This window comes from Sus scrofa, chromosome 6, assembly GCF_054392235.1.
Source record: "Sus scrofa isolate SSC_HxYL_T2T_F1_AM1 chromosome 6, Sscrofa_HxYL_maternal_Yorkshire_Landrace_v2.0, whole genome shotgun sequence".
Classification (NCBI taxonomy): Eukaryota; Metazoa; Chordata; class Mammalia; order Artiodactyla; family Suidae; genus Sus; species Sus scrofa.
In genome coordinates, this window is record NC_139388.1 from 24,889,703 (window position 1) to 24,904,635 (window position 14,933).

Below are 14,933 nucleotides of genomic sequence, written 5' to 3' on the forward strand. Positions count from 1 at the left end.
TGGAAAAGATGATAATCACTTTGCTAAGGTGATTAAGTTAAAAATCTTGAGACTGGGGGAAGTTCCTGGATCATCAGGATGGACCCAATGTACAGTAGATTTCTAATGAGAGGCAGGAGGGTTGGAGTCAGAAGCAGCAATGTGACAACGAAAGTAGAGGGAGAGAAGAGCACACAGGGACACAAAGCCACATGAGGACTGATGGAAGCACAAGGGGGAGGTTACTGGCTTTGATGAAGGAAGACAGTCCTGAGCCAAGGACTCATCCTCCTGCAAAAAGCAGCAAAAAGCAAGGGAAAGGACTCCGTTTTACAGAACTCCCCTGCCAATGCCCTGATTCTTAGGATTTCTGAGCTCCAAAACTCTAAGATAATAAATTTCTACAATTCTAAGCTAACAGGTTTCTGGCAATTTGTTATAGAAACCAACAGAAACTAACAGCAATGGGTTCTAAAAGACAGAAGAATATTCAGGAAAAGGAAACCCTGTGTGATGAGACAGAGCTTTGCATATCTGAGAATTTGAAAGAGCTGATATTGCTAAAGCACAGAAATCTAGGACAAAAGGGACATGAAAAAGTTAAAACTGTATGAGATGTTAGAAATCACCTACTTCAAAACCTCATTTATGAAGGTAAAATATAATTTACTTAAAACTAAAAATAGAATTATTATATGATTCAGCAACCCTACACCAGGGAATATATCTGGACAAAACTGTAATTCAAAAACATACATGTCCCCCTATGTTCACAGCCATACTATTCACAATAGCCAAGACATGGAAATAACCTAAATACTCATCAAAAGATGAATGGATTAAGATGTGGTACACATATACAATGGAATACTACTCAGCCATACAAAAGAAGAAAACCATGCCATTCACAGGAACATGGATGGACCTAGAGATTGTCATAATAAGTAAGTCAGAAAGAGAAAGACAAATACCATATGATATTACTTATATGTGGAATCTAAAATATGGCACAAATGAACCTAACTACAAAACATAGACAAACCGTGGACATAGAGAACAGACTTGTGCTTGCCAAGGGAGAGGATGGAGGGAGTGGGATAGCCTAGGAGTTTAGGATTCATAGATGCAACCTATTACATTTAGAAGGATAAACAAGGGAACTATATCCAATCTCTTAAGACAGACCATGATGGAAAAGAATATACAAAAGAATACACATACACACATATGTGTGTGTGTATACATAAAACTGAGTCACTCTGCTATGCAGCAGAGATTGGCACAATGTTGCAAATCAATTATATTTTAATTTAAAAAATAAAAACATGTAATTTACTTAAGACACTAAATTCATTATCAATTCACCAAAGTTACAAAAAAATTACAAATTTGGCCTGAATGAAATGCATGTATCCATTCAATCATTTACAAAGTACTTATGCATTGTCTATTAGGTGGAACATATGGGCTGAGGAACTACAGAATCAAGAAGGAATTAAGCACAACTGCTGACTCACTGTACTCCTGTGCTTCTATTATTAGTGACCTTTGTATCACCTTTACTGCACAAGAAGCACCTTAAAGGCAGGTGCTCTATCTCAGAGGACCCAAGTCTGAAACTTGCCAAAATGTCCTAAACACAATTTGTCATTTAAGCAGAATGTATGTTACTTGTTTAAGTTTGAACATGGTGTGTTTATGTCAGGCTGCTAATGGAATACAGGGAAGGTGAACACGCTATGAGTATTTTACTAGCTCATATGGGAACTTGAACTCTGGGAATCACATTAGAAATACAATGCAATGATAGCAAATTCAACACACATTACATCATTTAACCCAAGCAACTTCTCTATAAAGTGTGTGCGTGTGTGTGTGTGTGTGTGTGTGAGAGAGAGAGAGAGAGAGAGAGAGAGAGAGAGAGAGAGAGAGAGGGAGAGAGAGAAAGACATCTCAAAATGTCTGTATTTATTTCTAGGGCATCACCTAGAAGCCTCACTACCCAATTCTAGTTCTGTAACCAAAACCACAGGGTTGTGACTCCATATTTCCCCTGTGGAGAATGAGAATATGAACAGTAACTTCCAGAGTGGTAGTTGGGGTTGAATAAGTTTGTCAATGTCAAATATACATGATTTACCTAACAATCTAACAAAGAGCAGGCACTCAACAATGATTTGTCTCAGAAGTAAAATAATGAATGAATGAATGAATGGTGTGTGTATGTGAATGTGGGTCAAGCAGATTAAATGAGAGTTTCTGTGGGCCTGTGGAAACACAGAAGTTGTGAACTGGCAGCTGGTTTGTGTGTGAGGCAGTTAAAAGTCCTGGATTCCAGACCTGGTTCAATCACTGTTGACATGATATGATGCTAAGTAAGCTCTATAAACTTCAGTTTCTTCATCTGAGAAATAAAAACATAAATCTATGGCTCTGTCCCCTGAATGGATCATTTTAGGGATTAAGTGACACAGTTACAATTGTTAAAAATTTCTGTTTGAATAAATCCTAGTTAAAATAAATGGAGCTAGTGTAAAAGTTATTAATAATATAAATGTTATTATGAAGGAACATTCTTGTGACTGCATTTTCCCCAAAGCATTAGCATTCTAGTTTAGACACTGTTCATTCTTTGTTCACCAGCTGTTACTAAGACTCTCTGTATCCATCATGAATAACAGGCCCACCCAGGGAGACGTAAAAATACATTTGTTTTTCTCAGAAAAGCATGAGCCATACACTTGGAGGTTGTGTTTGGTGCATATATTTTTTTCCATTTCTACACTGCCAGTCTCTTTTACTGATATTTCCAATAGCACCCATAGACTCTTTTAAGACCTTTAGGGATGACACAGAATGGGTGCCTTCCAAGAAAAGACATCTCTCGCCTATAATTTCCCCTTTGTTGTCTGTTGGGAGCTTTAAGTGTCGACATCACCGAGCTGAAACATGCATTTAGGGAGGTTGTGATGATGCCTTTCAACCTTCTCCTGAGACTGCAGAGGCAGGTGGCATCTATCTCTAGTGTCTAAATTGTATTTCATAGCAAATCTATATTTTGTCAACTGCAAGTAAGATGTGTGAGTGTGGTGGTGGGGGCAAGATAGGGAATCAGAGCACTTCAAGGAAAAAGAAATGTGTTCCATCAGGGGTTCTAAAATTCATAGGTTTTGGGTATGGGGCAGATCATTTCTCCTTGCTGGGTGCCAACGTCCTCATTTTTATCTTATAATCCTCAAACGGTCCAGAGAGTTCACCAGGTTTATAATCTAATAATCTGTGCCTATAATTCTGGTCCATCTGACTGGGGAACATGTTGATATAGGAGTAAAATTCTGAACGGTGTGGTCTACTGGATTAGAGCCCCAATCTCAAATGTGCCACTTAGGGGTTGTGAAAATTAGAGAAATTACCCTATTCATTTATAGATTAAAACAATCAAGGATTCAAATGGGGACAATTTATCTATCTCCTAAGATTGTGGAGAGAATTAAATGAAAAATAATACGTTAAACCAACAGCACAGGAATATGGCAGACTAAGGTGACTAAGTTAACCTAAATTCCTCCAGAAATAAATCCTTAGAGAAGCTCTATGCTATGTAGCAAGAATAAAAAAATGTGAATACAATCTGAGTTTAGTAACAGAATACATCTTTGGGAGTTAAGACGTGAAAAGGAAATAACAGTATTAACCATATGAATTAGCATTGTGGCTGCCCTCAGAGGGAGGGAGCTGTCAGAAGGAGGAGGAGACAGAGAAAAATAAGAGGGAGGAGAAGGGGAAAGGGGAAGCCAAGATGACCAAGTCTTGGACTAGGAAGTTTGAAGAAACTGTGACGAAGTCTATACATACTGTTGAGAACTTCCCTTAGAAAAATTTTGGGGAAAATTCCATCTAACATGCAGAGAAATGGCAAAGCAGGCTGTCTGTTTCCACTTGGGCTCTTGGAAAACATGCGAACACACAAATACACCATGCAGCCCTCACTTGGGAAACAGAGTGGGCTCATGCTTCACACAGGCTAAATGTATACTACCCATATGGTCCAGGATGCCAGAGTTAAGAAATTAACATAAAACATGGTCATAGACCAGTGATAATTTTAGGGTGCCTGATAAAACAAATGTAAACCTCGCTTTGAAGTTCACTCTTATAAAGGTAGGTTGTTCTCACAGAAAAAGCTCTGAGTAGATGAGCCCACCACCTCTCATTTTACCAAACAGATGAGATAACCATCTGCCATGAATGTGGATAAACAGACATACCATATTGGAGGATTAGAATCCCAAGGAAATTGGACAATAGAACTAATTTTAACAACAAAAACCTATAGAATAGTATATTCGACTCAAACTTTTAAAAATGAAGAAAACAAAAAAGTATTTAAAAAGGCAGCAAACAAGCTACTTAATATAAGAATTACATGCATAGGAGTTCCTGTCGTGGCTCAGTGGTTAACGAATCTGACTAGGAACCATGAGGTTGCGGGTTCAGTCCCTGCCCTTGCTCAGTGGGTTAAGGATCCGGCGTTGCCCTGAGCTGTGGTGCACATTGCAGACGCGGCTCGGTTCCCGAGTTGCTGTGGCTCTGGCATAGGCTGGCAGCAACAGCTCTGATTGGACCCCTGGCCTGGGAACCTCCATATGTCTCAGGAGCGGCCCAAGAAATGGCAAAAAAAAAAAAAAAAAAAGATAAAACAAAAAAAAAGAATTAAATGCATAAATTAAATCAGAGAACAGATTCAGCTGAAGAAAAATAGAATAAAATATGATATATTTGAGTAAATTATACTCAACATGGCACAATGAAATAAAGGAAGAGAAAGATAAAAATTATTATTAACAAAATGGAGGAGAGAGTAAAAGGGTCCGATATACACTAAAAACAGAATTACAGAATGAGTGAATAATAGAGAGAATGGTATAAAAGGCATTATTCTAAGTACAATGGTTCTAAACTCTGTAATATTCCCCATTAATGAAATACATGAATCATCATGTGTAGAAACAGCAGAGATCTCAGTCAGAATTAAACACACGCGCACACAACAAAAGACACAACATGGTAAAAACTGATAAGATGTCACAGACAAGGGTGCTATGTATTCTTTCTTTATAACTGCTTTGAGACTACTTAAACAACTATTTGCATCCCTTCCAAATTTTTTTTTTTTTTTTTTTTGTCTTTTTGCTATTTCTTTGGGCCGCTCCCGCGGCATATGGAGGTTCCCAGGCTAGGGGTCCAATCGGAGCTGTAGCCACCGGCCTACGCCAGAGCCACAGCAACGCGGGATCCGAGCCGCGTCTGCAACCTACACCACAGCTCATGGCAACGCCGGATCGTTAACCCACTGAGCAAGGGCAGGGACCGAACCCGCAACCTCAGGGTTCCTAGTCGGATTCGTTAACCACTGCGCCACGACGGGAACTCCCCTTCCAAATTTTTAACTCGAAATGGATCAAACAAATAAAATAATTAAATAGCTTTCTGGGTACATATGGCTGAACCTTGTTCTCATTTAAATTTGGGGGTCTTCTGATTGCTTGCTTTGCAGGTCTTTAATTGATTTTTGTCTATGGTCTAGCTTCATGTTGACAATATGGCAACAAAATTTCTGGCCTTATCTTTCCACACTCCAGGTCCTGGAGTGAGTCATAGTATTCCTTCCAGGAACTCCATAAGAAGAAAGCAACTTTCATTGCTAAAGCACCAGCAAACATTATCTCCTGTAATACTGTTTTGAATTGGACCATGATGTTAATTCATCACTATAAATGGGGGATGGGCTATGTCAACTGGGTTATACTATCAATCAGTCTCCTCCTAACCAAGTGGCTACGTATCCCAGTTTTTAAAGCAAAAATGCGCGGTTATTCATAGGGGAAAAGTTAATTAAGGCAATTAAAAAGTATTCAGTACAATATCTGCTGAAGGAAAAAGAATGTGAAGGTGCAAACTTTTCCCCCCTCTTGAAACTAAGATAGCCTTGATAGTCAATTCACCAAAAGCTCATGTGGTAAGAAAATCTCCACCACAATGATGATAAGGTCCTTTGGAACTCAGAGCTCTGGGGACAACTGAAGAGAAAAGTGAGGCTGAAAGTGAGAACTCTTTATGGGAAGTAGCCAGAGTGCCAGAGGAAGGTATGCAGAGAAAAGGAAAGCACACTAGATGAGGAGTCTGGAGAACAAACCTGGATGTCCTGTGACTGCAGATAACTAATTTTAGTCAATCTCTTGCATCAGATATGAGGACGACAGAGAAGGGAAAAATAAAGCAAGTGCTGCATCATGATCTGAGAGGTCAAGCAGCTCCCCAGGTACACATCTCTCCTCCTTTACTCTTACTTTACAGGGGCTATAAAGCTACTGCAGACTCAAATCATTGTGTAGGTGGATCACCTTGACACCAAAAAGCAGCAGTCCTGGTATCCCAGCAGTCTTTACATTGTTGTGGTCACAAAAGACCAAGGCCCGCAGGCCAATTCACAGCTTCCCCATGACAGATGCCCAACAGATCAGGAATTTCACAGTAAATAAGACAAGTGCATGATTCCACATTTATCTTATTTGGTGCCAAGGAAACAGGACTGTGAGAAGGCACACTCAAGGTCATTTTTCCATGCACATCGCAGTCAACTCAGATGTAATGTCTACCTTTTACTTCGAAACATGTATGCCCATGACATGAACCAAGAAAAATTTGGGACCCAGAAGAATACTATCCTACCCTTCAAGGCCAGATTTCAATTTGTTGAGGAGGAGGACAGAGAATTTTATAACAGAATTCTACCATATTTGGGTTCTGGTTTATTAGCTTAATAATATTTATTTGTGTAGGCAAAACTATATCATTCTGATACTACAGTGTGGCTTTAATAATTCTTGACAATCTTTCTTACCTTACACATTTCACATTCCAAGGTAAAAAATCTTATAGTCTACAGTATGTAACAGGAATGGGTAAACACTACTGTGTAATCAATCTCCATAAGGACATGGCTTCATATCTCTCATTCACACCTCTGTTCCTAAGATTCAGCTGATTGCCAAGATGACGGCAGGTGTCCAATATTTGTTAAACACACAGCACATACTGTACATAACTTTATGCTCCTTGAATGTGGGTCGGGGCAAAACATCAAATGAAATAACCCTAGTGAAAACAGCTAGCCCTAAGATGTGGTAATAGCAGATGTGTTCATTTCTGAGTGTCAGTGTGAAAAAGAACTATAGACGTGTGGCATAGCCCAACAGAAATGCATGTTCTCACAGTTCAGGAGGACAGAAGTTCAAAATCAAGGTGATGCTAAGTTTGGTTCCTTCTTCAGGTTTCAGAGGGAGAATCTGTCCATGCCTCTCCCCTAGGTTCTGGTGGCTGACCATCCTTAACCTTCCTCGGCTTAAAGTTGCCTATATTCAATCTCTGACTCCACATATATGTGTGCCTGTGCCTCTTTTACTCTTCTTAAATGGCTATCCTGGCTAGATTCAAGGCCCAGCCTACTCGAGTGTGACCTCATCTTTAAATTCTATCTGTAAAATCTTATTTTCAAGTAAGGTCACCTTCTGAGATATGGGAAAGGACACAGGCTTTGGAGAGACACTAGTAACCCACTATAGTTGACAATGAGTAATACTGAAAATGAATTTACTTATAAACAGTTAAATATATGTTCATTAAAACAAAACATTGCATGTATGTGTAACTGGGTCACTGTGCTGTACAGTAGAAAAAAAATGTATTGGGGAAATAACTACTTAAAAAAAATTATACACTTAACCCTTAATCAACAAAAGAAGTTAATCCATGAGTAACCTATATTTGACCCTCTGTATCCACAATTCCTCCAACCACAGACAGAGTAGTACTGTAGTATTTATTATTAAAAAGTAATCTGTGGGAGTTCCCTTCGTGGTGCAGCAGAAATGAATCCGACTAGGAACCATGAGGTTGTGGGTTTGATCCCTGGCCTCGTTCAGTGGGTTAACGGTGAACTGTGGTGTAGGTTGCAGATGCCCCTTGGATCTGGTGTTGCTGTGGCTGTGGTGTAGCCGGCAGCTCTAACTCCAATATGACCCCTAGCCTGGGAACCTCCATATGCCATGGGTATGGTCCTAAAAAGATATTTTTTTAAAAAGTGTCTGTGTATTAGAGTTCTTGCTGTAACACAATGGATTATGAATCTGACTACAGTGGCTTGGGGTGCTTCGGAGGTACAGATTCCATCCCTGGCTGGGCACAGTGGGTTGAAGAATATGGCATTGCTGCAGCAGTGGCATAGACTGGTGCTGTGGCTCAAATTCAATCCCTGGCTCAGGAACTTCCATATGCTGCAAGTGCAGCCATTAAAAAAAAAAATCTGTGTATAAGTGGACCCATGTAATTCAAACTTGCATTTCTCAAGGGTCAACTGTGTGTTGAATTGATAACTATCATGCATTACATGCAACTCTATAGAAGTAATGAAATTCAAGAGGAGTTGAATTCTTCAGTATTATCCTGCTGGATCTATGTCCATGACCTCTAGCAGAATTCACTATTTTTTCATTTGCCTGGATGCTTTAGAAATGGACACAGATCCAGTCCTAGCCATAGTCTTTCTACTCCGTCACAGACCAAGACCTTCTCACTTGGTTAAAGCCACCAGAATGGGGAGAGGATGGGAGGAGGAGGGCAGGTAACATACTTTTAAAGAGTAAGAAATCTCCCCCACTATACACTAAATGATCTAAATGATAATTCTATTATCTTAAATGTTAGAGAAAATTATTATTTCAGATTCACTCTTCCTCTCTCTCCTGTCTCTCAGGTATCTACTTCCATCTGTATTTATTTCACTGTTTACCATGAGAAATATTTCTCCAAAAAGTTCCTTGGTCCAAGTGCCTCCATTCACTAAGGCATCTACTCAAACATCACATTATCAGGTCGGACTCCCTTCTATATCATCATATGTTCATGTTAACTTTCCATTCATTATTTATTTTCAAAATATGAAACATTATGTGTGTTTATGTATGTTTTGCACTATTTATTCATCATTGTTGCCCTATAAGAATGCCAATATTCAAATATGCATGCATACGAATATTTACATGCAAATAAATATTAGGCATTTTATAGACCTTGCCCTGGGGGTACACAAAGGAATACACAGACTGTGTTGTGGCCAATACTGTTTTCTAAATATCTCTATGAGTTAAACATATTTTTTATAGTTCACAAAGTAAAAATACTGGAACTTGTTTAAACATTAATTTGGATATTACAGAATTTTCAGAGTCATGACAGATACTGTTTCATTAAGCAAAAACAATTTCATAGGATATAGGCCTGGTTATGTATTTATTATGAACCCAAACTATTAATAAAGGGGATTTGCTAGGAAAAGTCATTTAATCTGCCTCAGTAAATGTTTGTCATTGTTAATTAAATGATCAATTTGACTCAATTATTGGATAGAGCAATGTAGAAAGTCTTATGCCTGGAACAAATGTAGGAAATACAACATATAAAATAGATTGGACTGTGTAATAAGGTGTCGTCTGCTAGACTGTAAATGCATCAATGTATTTTTCTCCCCACCTAAGACGGAAGTTTTAATATATCTTAATACAGGTGTATGAGTTTAAAAAATAATGTCCGTCACTCTCCATTTATGATTACCTGCCAGGCACTTAAGAAGATAGTGGAAGGCTCAGCAAGCATCCAAAGCAAGTGGAGGCAGCTGGGTTGCAGCATTTAGATTATCGGGAGAAGTGATGCTGTGAGAGTAATCAGGCCTGGTCCACAATACCCGAGCAAAGGGAACAGTAGTGTCTGGGGATATGCAAGGATGGAGGAGAATGTGATTTGGGGCTCTGCCACATCCCTGGTTGCTATTACTGTCACGCTTCTATGAAGATGGAATTCTCCAAGTGGGGGAAGAGCGAGATGGAGCGACTGTCCTGATTCACATTCACTCATCCTCTCTCAAATTGCCTTGTCTGGCTTGCTCACTTGACCCTGGACAAGTCACTGAACTTCATCAGGCACACTGAAGAGCAGCTGTTTACCTAATTTAGTGGTAGGTAAATTAAGTCTCAGAGGAATGTGGTGAAGACCTTTTTAAGCATCTTAAAAAGAAGATTAAAATATCTATGTATAATTATACTGAATTCATGCAATGTATCATTTCCAGAAAAAGTAGAAGAATATGATCAATTGCACGGTCTTTGAATTCACACAGACCCATATGTGAATATCAGGCTCACCACTTACCTCTGTCATCGGCCCCTGTTCTTTGAAAAACCTCTCTGAAGCTTACTTTTACCTTCACAAATACCCTGTAAGGTTACTGTTGAGATAATTCCTGCTTTTTTTTTTCCCTTCAAATGAATACATTAAGATAATGGCATTTAGAATATTTAGCATGTGGTTAGAAAAATGAGCAAATGCTCACTGAAGACATACTATGGGATATATATATATATATATATACACATATATAATTCTATATCAAATTAGGTAGAAGTATTGGTTATAAAGGTTAATCAAATACAGCTGCTGTCCCAGAGAAGCTAACAATCTAGTGGGGAAAACAAGTATGGGCAGGTAATTTGCCAGAAGGCAACTGTACCAAGACTTAGGAACACAGTGTGACATCCTAACCAAGCCTGTGACCTCGTCAAGGCTCCTTGATGGAAGTGATATAGAAGTTACACCTTGAAGAAGAATGTGCAGGATTTGGCTATACTGGATGCTGTCTTGGGCATGAGCTTATTTCTGGGGGTGGGGAAAAAACCTAACTCCAAAGCTCTCAAAAAAAAAAAAAAAAGCGATAGAAGAAATGCAGTCATAAAAGAGAACCAAAGGATGTTTTTTTCATGTGATTAATACACAGGATGGTGCAAAATGCCAGAGAGGAGAGCTATAAGGCACCCTACACCCTTAACAAGAAGCCACAGGCAAGCTTTCTGTGCAAATCCTCTAATCCTATTGATCCTGCCTGGGAAGCAGTGAGGCCAGTCAGCAGCGCAGAAGGGTGGCGAACGGCAGTAAGTGCACGCGGCAGGCACTGCACGCTTCGGGAAACTTAATCATATAACCTTCTTCATTACTCACGAAATCACTTGCTGTCAATACCCCAGCCATGGCCTCCCTGACTACTGCTGTTTAAGATCCTGTCAATCTTCTCCTGCGATTCTGCCAACCAAATTCACTCAGAGTTATTTACAGGCAGTATTATCTCTGCTGATAACATTACACCATTCGTGCAGTACAGAAACAGGAAAATAAAACTCATTCCAACCCTTTCGTTCTGGCATTCCCCTTGCAAAAGGCAAAGAGCCCCCTCTCAATGAATAAGGGCTGGGGCAGAAATGCAGTTATATGTTATTGTTAAAAGCCGGAGGAAAAGTGGGCTTTTATTGTTGACGATTTTGGCCTTAACCACATAATGACATCATTATGGTCATGACATTAACTAAGAAACATTGTTGACTATTTCACTCTGCATCAGACCATATATACACTATCAGGGATTCCTAGATCAGCCCTGAAAATTCATTATTATCCCTCTTATGCTAAGATGAAAAAAAAAATGCTCAGAGGAGTGAAAAAAAGAAAAAAAACTTGTCCAACTTGTCCATCTAGTGACCGAGAAGCACAATTTAAATTCAGGTTCGCCTGTTTCCGTAGCCCTTATAATTTCCACAGATAAGTGTATATTTAGGCAATTCTCCATATGAATGATTGTTGACATAGAGATCAAATTCCTACTTAGTTACGGACTTTCAGAATTAGAGGTAAATTTTTCTAACCAGCAGATCCTTTCTGAAATAGTGATAACTAAACTTTAGAGAATCCTTAGAAGGTAAGATTGTTTTGCCCTCATACTTAAGGGACAGTGGGAGACTTAAAGCTCCCATAGAATCTTTCTCTTCAATAGGTAAACTGCATTATCACGTTCATACAAATTTCTCCAAATTCAATTCCACATACTAACTCTTTAGAGTGCCTGTTTTCATAGTTGTACACCAGCTTCTTTTTAAGAGTCTAGGGACACTGCAAAGATAGCAAGTTTCCACCAAATTACATCTTTTCACTATCCTAACACCCACCTTCTTTCATAAATTCACATTTATTATTACTCCTCCTTAATGAACTCAAATGTTCCAACCAACTATAAAATGCTCTAGGAAGAATCATGGTCATCATTATTCTCTTTCACTCCCACAATCTCTGATCATTTGTCGACATTTCTCCATTCTTAATAACTCATCTTTTGGCCATGCCCATGGCATGTGGAAGTTCCTGGGTCAGGGATCAAAACTGTGCCTCGGCAGTGACCTGTGCCATAATAGTGAACAATGCCAGATCCTTAACCACTAGGATACCAAGGAACTCCTTAATAACTCTTGTCCACATTTCCCTCATCTCTATCATCCTAAGCTTTACCTCATTCCCTCGGCATTAACTGCATGGACAGTTTAAAGAGACTTAAGATCAACTGTTCCACTTCCATGTTTACGCTCTCCTAATCTACTTCCCCTTACGACCATATGAACTGTTGTGAAATGCACGTCCTAGGTTGGTGCATTTATATAATTTATTTAAAATTATTCAAAAGCCTCCCTGCCCTTCTCAGGATAAAGTCCATGCTTCTCAGCAAAGCGGTGTGGTCATGGTCTTCCCACTGCCTTCTATCCAGCTTCCTTTGTCACTTCCAAACATTCACTGACAATGCTGGGCACGCCTGCCATATGCAGGACTCCTGGAAGGTGTAATACTCTACTGCACATGATGCCTCTGAACACTGTGCTTCTTCAGTCTGGAAATACCTCTCCTTCAGCCAATTTCTGGTTCAACACAGCTAGCTTCTTTTTTCACAGCAGGTGACTCGGTCTCTTTGGTACAAGGCCTTCCTTTCTTTCATAGGTTGGATAAGATGCTCCTTTTCTATGTCCTCATAGCACCATTTGTTTTATTCGGCCAGCCACTCAAGCAACAAGTATGTATAGGAAACACGTAACATGCCAGTCACTGTTCTACATATTGGTATATGAGTGCTCAATACAATAAATCCCCTCTTCTTCAACAAACAAATACATAAACATGATATTTTTTGGAGAAGTGTTTTGAAAACAATGAAACAAAGTAAGGAGTAGAAAAATCCAGCAATTTTACTGTTGGGTGGCCAGCAATTTTACTGTTGCGAAGGTAAGATGTGCACTGAGATTTAAACATGAAAAAAAGTGCCAATGATATCAATAGCACTCCAGATGGAGGGGACAGCAAGACCAAAGGTTCTGTGATGAGAACGAGTTGGACAGGCTAAAGGAACTGAAAGAAAACCATCACCGACTCCTAGTAATACGCCACAAACTGTGATGGTTTCCTTAGTAGGAATGCATTCTCTCAACTCCATGTGGCTCTCTTTTGTTCAGGGCTTCAAATTCTCAGTAGCCTGTACACTCACTACCTATGACTTAATAGACACTTAAAAATATTTGTGAAAAAACTGGAATAAATGTTTTTTGTTCATATCTCTTTCCATGGTTATGAGCTTCCTGAGGTCAGGAACCATACTGATATATGCATCCTTTGTGGCTGGGGCCAAATGTGACACAAAGAAGATGCCCTGTGAATATTCTTTAAATAACTGAATGGATGAATGAATGAATGAATAATATGGGCACAAGATATACACTGAGTTTTATTGGCTGTGGCAAATTTAACTATAAACTAATCTCTAAAATGGGTCACATGTCCTTAACCTGGCTTCACATTAGAATATCAGAGAAATAAGATGAGAATGAAACTAGGCTTGGGGGGAGGGAGTGGGACGGATTGGGATTACATTTAGAAGAGATAAGCCGTGAGGTCCTACTGTATAGCACAGAGAGCTATGTCTAGTCTCCTGGGATAGACTATGATGGAAAGACTACAAAGAATCTATATATAAGTAGGACTGAGTCATTCTGCTGTTCAGCAGATATTGGCAGAACATTGTAAATCAACTACACTTTAATAAAAAATAAAAAAGAAATAAAGAGAAACTATACTTACTGTCTGCTCATCACCCTTTGTCCTCTTCTTACCTCATTGACCAAGGACATGGTCTCCTACACCAGGGAGTCTGTGATTATTTGTACTTCCTGGTGGCACTGCCTAGAGCCTTGGGGGCTGTACTCTTTACTGGTTAATGGCTAATCCCAAGTTTCTTTTGCTGTCACTGAGATAAATGGTACAGGCTGCGTGGAAGATCAGGAATGAAGCAAATTTTCAGCAGGGGGCAAAAGAAAACTTTTGTTGTTTGGTCTATATACTCAATCCCCACTGTTTGTGTATGGATTTACTTGAAGAATGGGAACAAGATTTTGGTGCTCATAATTCCAATGATAAAATTGTGTTTATACAGGGAACATGCATTTACAACCAATTACTAGAGGGATACAATTATTAATGTGAGTCATCCATTTCTCCCTCTCCTTTTTTCTGCATGTGTTCCTAGTCCTATATTTAGTGATAGATCAGGATGGATACTTTTGAGAGATGTGAATTTTCTTTTTCTTCCATTTACAGATAGGGATAATGAAACCTAGAGGAAGTGACATAACCATGGTTATAAAATGACTAGCTGGAATGATGGAATTCTTATGCTACTATGTTCCCTCTCATTGTATATAATTCAATTTCTTTAGTTACAAAATGGGGATACCCACAGAATCACTGTGAAGACTTAATTAAATATAACCTTTATTCTTCTGAACTGAAATCAGAGGAATCAACAGTGTACACCCTGTATGTAATGACAGTTTAACTATAAGTTGCTAAAGATTCTCCTATTCAGAAATTCTTCTACATGTGCCCTTATATGGCAACCAGGCTTGCTCCTAATTATTTCTATGAAAGCTAAACCTAGGGCAGTATAGTCTGGTCATATGGAATGTAATGAACACTGCTTT

At 39.1% G+C, this 14,933-nt stretch overlaps 1 protein-coding gene across 17 annotated transcripts in view; it reads right to left on the minus strand.

Moving 5' to 3' along the window:
• Nucleotides 1-14,933, minus strand: part of CDH8 (cadherin 8) — a 1,221,794-nt gene that overhangs the window by 580,972 nt on the left and 625,889 nt on the right. The window contains exon 1 of one of the 17 annotated variants that reach the window (XM_084959948.1): nucleotides 14,035-14,108. The exons of the other annotated variants lie outside the window; for them this stretch is intronic. The gene's annotated coding sequence lies outside the window, so the exon portion shown is untranslated. Of the gene's footprint in view, nucleotides 1-14,034; nucleotides 14,109-14,933 lie in introns of those variants that run through there. 17 annotated transcript variants of the gene reach the window in all.